Genomic DNA, 10,258 nt, shown 5'->3' with positions numbered 1-10,258 from the left:
CTCTATACACACACCACACCTCTATATACACCACACACCACACCTCTAAATACACCACATCTTTACACACTCCACACCTCTATACAAATCAAATCAAAGTTTATTTGTCACGTGCGCCGAATACAACAGGTGTAGTAGACCTCACAGTGAAATGCTGAATACAACAGGTGTAGTAGACCTCACAGTGAAATGCTGAATACAACAGTTGTAGTAGACCTCACAGTGAAATGCTGAATACAACAGGTGTAGTAGACCTCACAGTGAAATGCTGAATACAACAGTTGTAGTAGACCTCACAGTGAAATGCTGAATACAACAGGTGTAGTAGACCTCACAGTGAAATGCTGAATACAACAGGTGTAGTAGACCTCACAGTGAAATGCTGAATACAACAGGTGTAGTAGACCTCACAGTGAAATGCTGAATACAACAGGTGTAGTAGACCTCACAGTGAAATGCTGAATACAACAGGTGTAGTAGACCTCACAGTGAAATGCTGAATACAACAGGTGTAGTAGACCTCACAGTGAAATGCTGAATACAACAGGTGTAGAGACCTCACAGTGAAATGCTGAATACAACAGGTGTAGTAGACCTCACAGTGAAATGCTGAATACAACAGGTGTAGTAGACCTCACAGTGAAATGCTGAATACAACAGGTGTAGTAGACCTCACAGTGAAATGCTGAATACAACAGGTGTAGTAGACCTCACAGTGAAATGCTGAATACAACAGGTGTAGTAGACCTCACAGTGAAATGCTGAATACAACAGGTGTAGTAGACCTCACAGTGAAATGCTGAATACAACAGTTGTAGTAGACCTCACAGTGAAATGCTGAATACAACAGGTGTAGTAGACCTCACAGTGAAATGCTGAATACAACAGGTGTAGTAGACCTTACAGTGAAATGCTGAATACAACAGGTGTAGTAGACCTCACAGTGAAATGCTGAATACAACAGGTGTAGTAGACCTCACAGTGAAATGCTGAATACAACAGGTGTAGTAGACCTCACAGTGAAATGCTGAATACAACAGGTGTAGTAGACCTCACAGTGAAATGCTGAATACAACAGGTGTTAGACCTCACAGTGAAATGCTGAATACAACAGGTGTAGTAGACCTCACAGTGAAATGCTGAATACAACAGGTGTAGTAGACCTCACAGTGAAATGCTGAATACAACAGGTGTAGTAGACCTTACAGTGAAATGCTGAATACAACAGGTGTAGTAGACCTCACAGTGAAATGCTGAATACAACAGGTGTAGTAGACCTCACAGTGAAATGCTGAATACAACAGGTGTAGTAGACCTCACAGTGAAATGCTGAATACAACAGGTGTAGTAGACCTCACAGTGAAATGCTGAATACAACAGGTGTAGACCTCACAGTGAAATACTTACTTACAGGCTCTAACCAACAGTGCAAAAAAGGTATTAGGTGAACAATATTACAATTAGGTAAAGAAACAAAACAACAGTAAAAAGACAGGCTATATACAGTAGAGGCTATATACAGTAGAGGCTATATACAGTAGAGAGGCTATATACAGTAGAGGCTATATACAGTAGAGAGGCTATATACAGTAGAGAGGCTATATACAGTAGAGAGGCTATATACAGTAGAGAGGCTATATACAGTAGAGAGGATATATACAGTAGAGAGGCTATATACAGTAGAGAGGTTATATACAGTAGAGGCTATATACAGTAGAGGCTATATACAGTAGAGAGGTTATATACAGTAGAGAGGCTATATACAGTAGAGAGGCTATATACAGTAGAGAGAGGTTATATACAGTAGAGAGGCTATATACAGTAGAGAGGCTATATACAGTAGAGAGGCTATATACAGTAGAGAGAGGTTATATACAGTAGAGAGGTTATATACAGTAGAGAGGCTATATACAGTAGAGAGGCTATATACAGTAGAGAGGCTATATACAGTAGAGAGAGGCTATATACAGTAGAGAGGTTATATACAGTAGAGAGGCTATATACAGTAGAGAGAGGCTATATACAGTAGAGAGGCTATATACAGTAGAGAGGCTATATACAGTAGAGAGGCTATATACAGTAGAGAGGCTATATACAGTAGAGGCTATATACAGTAGAGGCTATATACAGTAGAGAGAGGTTATATACAGTAGAGAGGCTATATACAGTAGAGAGGCTATATACAGTAGAGAGGCTATATACAGTAGAGAGGCTATATACAGTAGAGAGGTTATATACAGTAGAGAGGTTATATACAGTAGAGGGGCTATATACAGTAGAGACTATATACAGTAGAGAGGCTATATACAGCAGAGAACCTATATACAGTAGAGGCTATATACAGTAGAGAGGCTACATACAGACACCGGTTAGTCAGGCTGATTGAGGTAGTATGTACATGTAGATATGGTTAAAGTGACTATGCATATAGGATGAACAGAGAGTAGCAGTAGCGTAAAAGAGGGGTTGGCGGGTGGTGGGACACATTGCAGATGGGACGGTTAACCAATGTGCGGGAGCACTGGTTGGTCGGCCCAATTGAGGTAGTATGTACATTAATATATAGTTAAAGTGACTATGCATATAGGATGAACAGAGAGTAGCAGCAGCGTAAAACGATGGGTTGGGGGGGATGCAGATAGACCGGGTAGCCATTTGATTACATGTTCAGGAGTCTTATGGCTTGGCGGTAAAAACTGTTGAGAAGCCTTTTTGTCCTAGACTTGGTACTCCGGTACCGCTTGCCATGCTGTAGTAGAGAGAACTGTCTGTGACTGGGGTGGCTGGGGTCTTTGACAATTTTTAGGGCCTTCCTCTGACACCGCCTGGTGTAGAGGTCCTGGATGGCAGGAAGCTTGGCCCCAGTGATGTACTGGGCCATACGCACTACCCTCTGTAGCTCCTTATGTTCAAATGCCGAGCAGTTGCCATACCAGGCAGTGATGCAACTAATTAGGATACTCTCGATGGTGCAGCTGTAGAACCTTTTGAGGATCTGAGGACCCATGCCAAGTCTTTTTAGTTTCCTGAGGGGGAATAGGCTTTGTCGTGCCCTCTTCACGACTGTCTTGGTGTGTTTGGACCATTCTAGTTTGTTGTTGATGTGGACACCAAGGAACTTGAAGCTCTCAACCTGCTCCACTACATCCCTGTCGATGAGAATGGGGGCGTGCTCGGTCATCCTTTTCCTGTAGTCCGCAATAAGCTCTTTAGTCTTGGTTACGTTGAGGGATAGGTTGTTATCCTGGCACCACACGACCAGGTCTCTGACCTCCTCCCTATAGGCTGTTTCGTCATTGTCGGTGATCAGGCCTACCACTGTTGTGTCGTCTGCAAACTTAATGATGGTGTTGGAGTCGTGCCTGGCCATGCAGTTGTGGGTGAACAGGGAGTACAGGAGGGGACTGAGCACGCACCCCTGGGGAGCTCCGGTGTTGAGGATCAGCGTGGCGGATGTGTTGTTACCTACCCTCACCACCTGGGGGCGGCCCATCAGGAAGTCCAGGCTCCAGTTGCAGAGGGAGGTGTTTAGTCCCAGGATCCTTAGCTTAGTGATGAGCTTTGAGGGCACTATGGTGTTGAACGCTGAGCTGTAGTCAATGAACAGCATTCTCACATAGGTGTTCCTTTTGTCCAGGTGGGAAAGGGCAGTGTAGAGTGGAATAGAGAATGCATCATCTGTGGATCTGTTGGGCGGTATGCATATTGGAGTGGGTCTAGGGTTTCCGGGATGATGGTGTTGATGTGAGCCATGACCTGCCTTTCAAAGCATTTCATGGCTACGGACGTGAGTGCTACGGGTCTGTAGTCATTTAGGCAGGTTGCCTTAGTTCTATTGGGCACAGGGACTATGGTGGTCTGCTTGAAACATGTTGGTATTACAGACTCAGACAGGGAGAGGTTGAAAATGTCCGTTTGTTAACAAGAAATTTGTGGAGTGGTTGAAAAACGAGTTTTAATGACTCCAACCTAAGTGTACGTAAACTTCTGACTTCAACTGTAGGTGTTACAGACTCGGTCCGGGAGAGGTTGAAAATGTCAGTGAAGACACTTGCCAGTTGGTCAGCGCATGCTCGGAGTACACGTCCTGGTTGACCTGTTTAAAGGTCTTGCTCACATTGGCTATAGAGAGTGTGATCACACAGTCGTCCGGAACAGCTGGTGCTCTCATGGATGCTTCAGTGTTGCTTACCTCAAAGTGAGCATAGAAAGCATTTACCTCGCCTGGTAGGCGAGATAAATGGGCAGTTTGCGGCTGGATTTCCCTTTGTAGTCTGTAATAGTTTGCGTGCCTTCCACATCCGACGAGCGTCAGAGCCAGTGTAGTAGGATTTAATTTTAGTCTTGTATTGACGCTTTGCCTGTTTGACGGTTCGTCTGAATGCATAGCGGGATTTCTTATTAGTGTCCCGCTCTAGTCTTTACCTTGGTGCGGATGTCGCCTGTAATCCATGGCTTCTGGTTGGGATATGTACGTACGGTCACTGTGGGGACGACGTTGATGAAGCTGGTGACTGATGTGGTGGACTCCTCAATGCCATTGGATGAATCCCAGAACATATTCCAGTCTGTGCTAGCAAAACAGTCCTGTAGCTTAGCATCTGCGTCATCTGACCATTTCCGTTTTGAGCATGTCACTGGTACATGTGACATGCTGGTAAAAAATTGGTTAAACTGATTTTAAGTTTTCCTGCATTAAAGTCCCCGGCCACTAGGAGCGCCGCCTCTGGATGAGCGTTTTCCTGTTTGTTTATTTCCTTATACAGCTGACTGAGTGCGGTCTTAGTGCCAGCATTTGTCTATGGTGGTAAATAAACAGCCACGAAAAGTATAACTGAAAACTCTCTAGGCAAGTAGTGTGGCCTGCAATTTATCACAATATGCTCTACTTCAGGCGAGCAAAATCTAGAGACTTCCTTAGATTTCGTGCATCAGCTGTTGTTTACAAATATGCACAGACCGCCCCCCCCCCTCGTCTTCCCGGAGTGTGCTGTTCTATCCTTCCGGTGCAGCGTATTATCCCGCTAACTGAATATCCATGTCGTCATTCAGCCACGACTCCGTGAAACATAGGATATTACAGTTTTTGATGTCCCGTTGGTAGGATATTCGTGATCGTACCTCGTCTAATTTATTGTCCAAATCGTTGGCGAGTAGTATTGACGGTAACGACAGCTTTCCCAGTCGCCTTCTCCGGTCCTGACCAGGCACACCTCTATACACCTCTATACACCCACCACACCTCTATACACCTCTATACACCCACCACACCTCTATATACAGCTCTACACCACCACACCTCTATATACAGCTCTAAACCCACCACACCACAATACACCTCTACACCCACCACACCACAATACACCTCTACACCCACCACACCACAATACACCTCTACACCCACCACACCACAATACACCTCTACACCCACCACACCACAATACACCTCTACACCCACCACACCACAATACACCTCTACACCCACCACACCACAATACACCTCTACACCCACCACACCACAATACACCTCTACACCCACCACACCTCTCTACACCCACCACACCTCTATACAGCTCTACACCCACCACACCACAATACACCTCTACACCCACCACACCACAATACACCTCTACACCCACCACACCTCTATATACAGCTCTACACCCACCAAACCTCTATACACACACCACACCTCTATATACAGCTCTACACCCACCACACCTCTATATACAGCTCTACACCCACCACACCTCTATATACAGCTCTACACCCACCACACCTCTATACACCTCTATACACCCACCACACCTCTATATACAGCTCTACACCACCACACCTCTATATACAGCTCTAAACCCACCACACCACAATACACCTCTACACCCACCACACCACAATACACCTCTACACCCTCCACACCACAATACACCTCTACACCCACCACACCACAATACACCTCTACACCCACCACACCACAATACACCTCTACACCCACCACACCTATATACATCTCTACACCCACCACACCTCTATACACCTCTACACCCACCACACCTCTATATACAGCTCTACACCCACCAAACCTCTATACACACACCACACCTCTATATACAGCTCTACACCCACCACACCTCTATACACCTCTACACCCACCACACCTCTATATACAGCTCTACACCCACCACACCTCTATATACAGCTCTACACCCACCACACCACAATACACCTCTACACCCACCACACCACAATACACCTCTACACCCACCACACCACAATACACCTCTACACCCACCACACCACAATACACCTCTACACCCACCACACCTCTATACAGCTCTACACCCACCACACCACTATATACCTCTCTACACCCACCACACCTCTATACACCTCTACACCCACCACACCTCTATATACACCTGTACACCCACCACACCACAATACACCTCTACACCCACCACACCTCTATACACCTCTACACACACCACACCTCTATATACAGCTCTACACCCACCACACCTCTATATACAGCTCTACACCCACCACACCTCTATATACAGCTCTACACCCACCACACCTCTATACACCTCTATACACCCACCACACCTCTATATACAGCTCTACACCACCACACCTCTATATACAGCTCTAAACCCACCACACCACAATACACCTCTACACCCACCACACCACAATACACCTCTACACCCTCCACACCACAATACACCTCTACACCCACCACACCACAATACACCTCTACACCCACCACACCACAATACACCTCTACACCCACCACACCTATATACACCTCTACACCCACCACACCTCTATACACCTCTACACCCACCACACCTCTATATACAGCTCTACACCCACCAAACCTCTATACACACACCACACCTCTATATACAGCTCTACACCCACCACACCTCTATACACCTCTACACCCACCACACCTCTATATACAGCTCTACACCCACCACACCTCTATATACAGCTCTACACCCACCACACCACAATACACCTCTACACCCACCACACCACAATACACCTCTACACCCACCACACCACAATACACCTCTACACCCACCACACCACAATACACCTCTACACCCACCACACCTCTATACAGCTCTACACCCACCACACCACTATATACCTCTCTACACCCACCACACCTCTATACACCTCTACACCCACCACACCTCTATATACACCTGTACACCCACCACACCACAATACACCTCTACACCCACCACACCTCTATACACCTCTACACCCACCACACCTCTATATTCACCTCTACACCCACCACACCTCTATACACCTGTACACACCCACCACACCTCTATATACAGCTCTACACCCACCACACCTCTATACACCTGTACACCCACCACACCTCTATACACCTGTACACCCACCACACCTCTATACACCTGTACACCCACCACACCTCTATATACAGCTCTACACCCACCACACCTCTATATACAGCTCTACACCCACCACACCTCTATACACCTGTACACCCACCACACCTCTATACACCTGTACACCCACCACACCTCTATACACCTGTACACCCACCATACCTCTATATACAGCGCTACAACCACCACACCTCTATACACCTGTACACCCACCACACCTCTATATACAGCTCTACACCCACCACACCACTATATACACCTCTACACCCACCACACCACTATATACAGCTCTACACCCACCACACCTCTATACACCTCTACACCCACCACACCACAATACACCTCTACACCCACCACACCACAATACACCTCTACACCCACCACACCACAATACACCTGTACACCCACCACACCTCTATACACCTGTACACCCACCACACCTCTATATACAGCTCTACACCCAACACACCTCTATATACAGCTCTACACCCACCACACCTCTATACACCTCTACACCCACCACACCTCTATATACAGCTCTACACCCACCACACCTCTATATTCAGCTCTACACCCACCACACCTCTATATTCAGCTCTACACCCACCACACCTCTATATACAGCTCTACACCCACCACACCTCTATATACAGCTCTACACCCACCACACCTCTATATACAGCTCTACACCCACCACACCTCTATATACAGCTCTACACCCACCACACCTCTATACACCTCTACACCCACCACACCTCTATATACAGCTCTACACCCACCACACCTCTATACACCTCTACACCCACCACACCTCTATATACACCTCTACACCCACCACACCTCTATACACCTCTACACCCACCAAACCTCTATATACATCTCTACACCCACCACACCTCTATACACCTCTACACCCACCACACCTCTATATACAGCTCTACACCCACCACACCTCTATATACAGCTCTACACCCACCACACCTCTATATACAGCTCTACACCCACCACACCTCTATATACAGCTCTACACCCACCACACCTCTATATACAGCTCTACACCCACCACACCTCTATATACAGCTCTACACCCACCACACCACAATACACCTCTACACCCACCACCCCTCTATATACAGCTCTACACCCATCACACCACAATACACCTCTACACCCACCACACCTCTATATACAGCTCTACACCACCACACCACAATACACCTCTACACCCACCACACCTCTATACACCTCTACACCCACCACACCTCTATACACCTCTACACCCACCACACCTCTACACCCACCACACCTCTATATACATCTCTACACCCACCACACCTCTATACACCTCTACACCCACCACACCTCTATATACAGCTCTACACCCACCACACCTCTATATACAGCTCTACACCCACCACACCTCTATATACAGCTCTACACCCACCACACCTCTATATACAGCTCTACACCCACCACACCTCTATATACAGCTCTACACCCACCACACCTCTATATACAGCTCTACACCCACCACACCACAATACACCTCTACACCCACCACACCTCTATATACAGCTCTACACCCATCACACCACAATACACCTCTACACCCACCACACCTCTATATACAGCTCTACACCACCACACCACAATACACCTCTACACCCACCACACCTCTATACACCTCTACACCCACCACACCTCTATACACCTCTACACCCACCACACCTCTACACCAACCACACCTCTATATACAGCTCTACACCCACCACACCTCTATATACACCTGTACACCCACCACACCTCTATATACAGCTCTACACCACCACACCACAATACACCTCTACACCCACCACACCTCTATACACCTCTACACCCACCACACCTCTACACCCACCACACCTCTATATACAGCTCTACACCCACCACACCTCTATATACACCTGTACACCCACCACACCTCTATATACAGCTCTACACCCACCACACCTCTATACACCTGTACACCCACCACACCTCTATATACAGCTCTACACCCACCACACCTCTATATACAGCTCTACACCCACCACACCTCTATATACAGCTCTACACCCACCACACCTCTATATACAGCTCTACACCCACCACACCACAATACACCTCTACACCCACCACACCTCTATACACCTGTACACCCACCACACCTCTATACACCTCTACACCCACCACACCTCTATACACCTCTACACCCACCACACCTCTACACCCACCACACCTCTACACCCACCACACCTCTATACACCTGTACACACACCACACCTCTATATACACCTCTACACCCACCACACCTCTATATACACCTCTACACCCACCACACCTCTATATACAGCTCTACACCCACCACACCTCTGGACGTTCCCCCCATCTTTGCCACATGGCCTGAAACTGCACCATTTTGTTTCTCTATAGCCGACGCACTTTCAATATTTAAATAATAAATCATTAGATTGTTCGATTGTGTTAATGATGGCTTTTGATTGATTTCCTAGTTCTTAATATATGTTTTCTCAAGATGAGTGATGAGAATCATCCTGCCCATTGGGTATCTCACCTAACCCCCATAATGTCATGTTTTGAAATATGCAGACAGATTCATTAAAAGTATGTTTACATTGTAATACTTCTGACAGCTAAACTTTCTAGCTCCGCCCACAACTTCCAGACTTCATAACGTTCCCAGAAAGCTTGGATTATTGAGTCGTTACTAGTTTTACACTTAAGATATGACTCTGCCATTGTAGAATGTGAATTTTGTCTGTTGTATAATACATTATATACATTAG

This window comes from Salmo salar, chromosome ssa18 (genome assembly GCF_905237065.1).
Source record: "Salmo salar chromosome ssa18, Ssal_v3.1, whole genome shotgun sequence".
Taxonomy (NCBI): domain Eukaryota; kingdom Metazoa; phylum Chordata; class Actinopteri; order Salmoniformes; family Salmonidae; genus Salmo; species Salmo salar.
Note: the sequence above shows the minus strand (reverse complement) of the source record.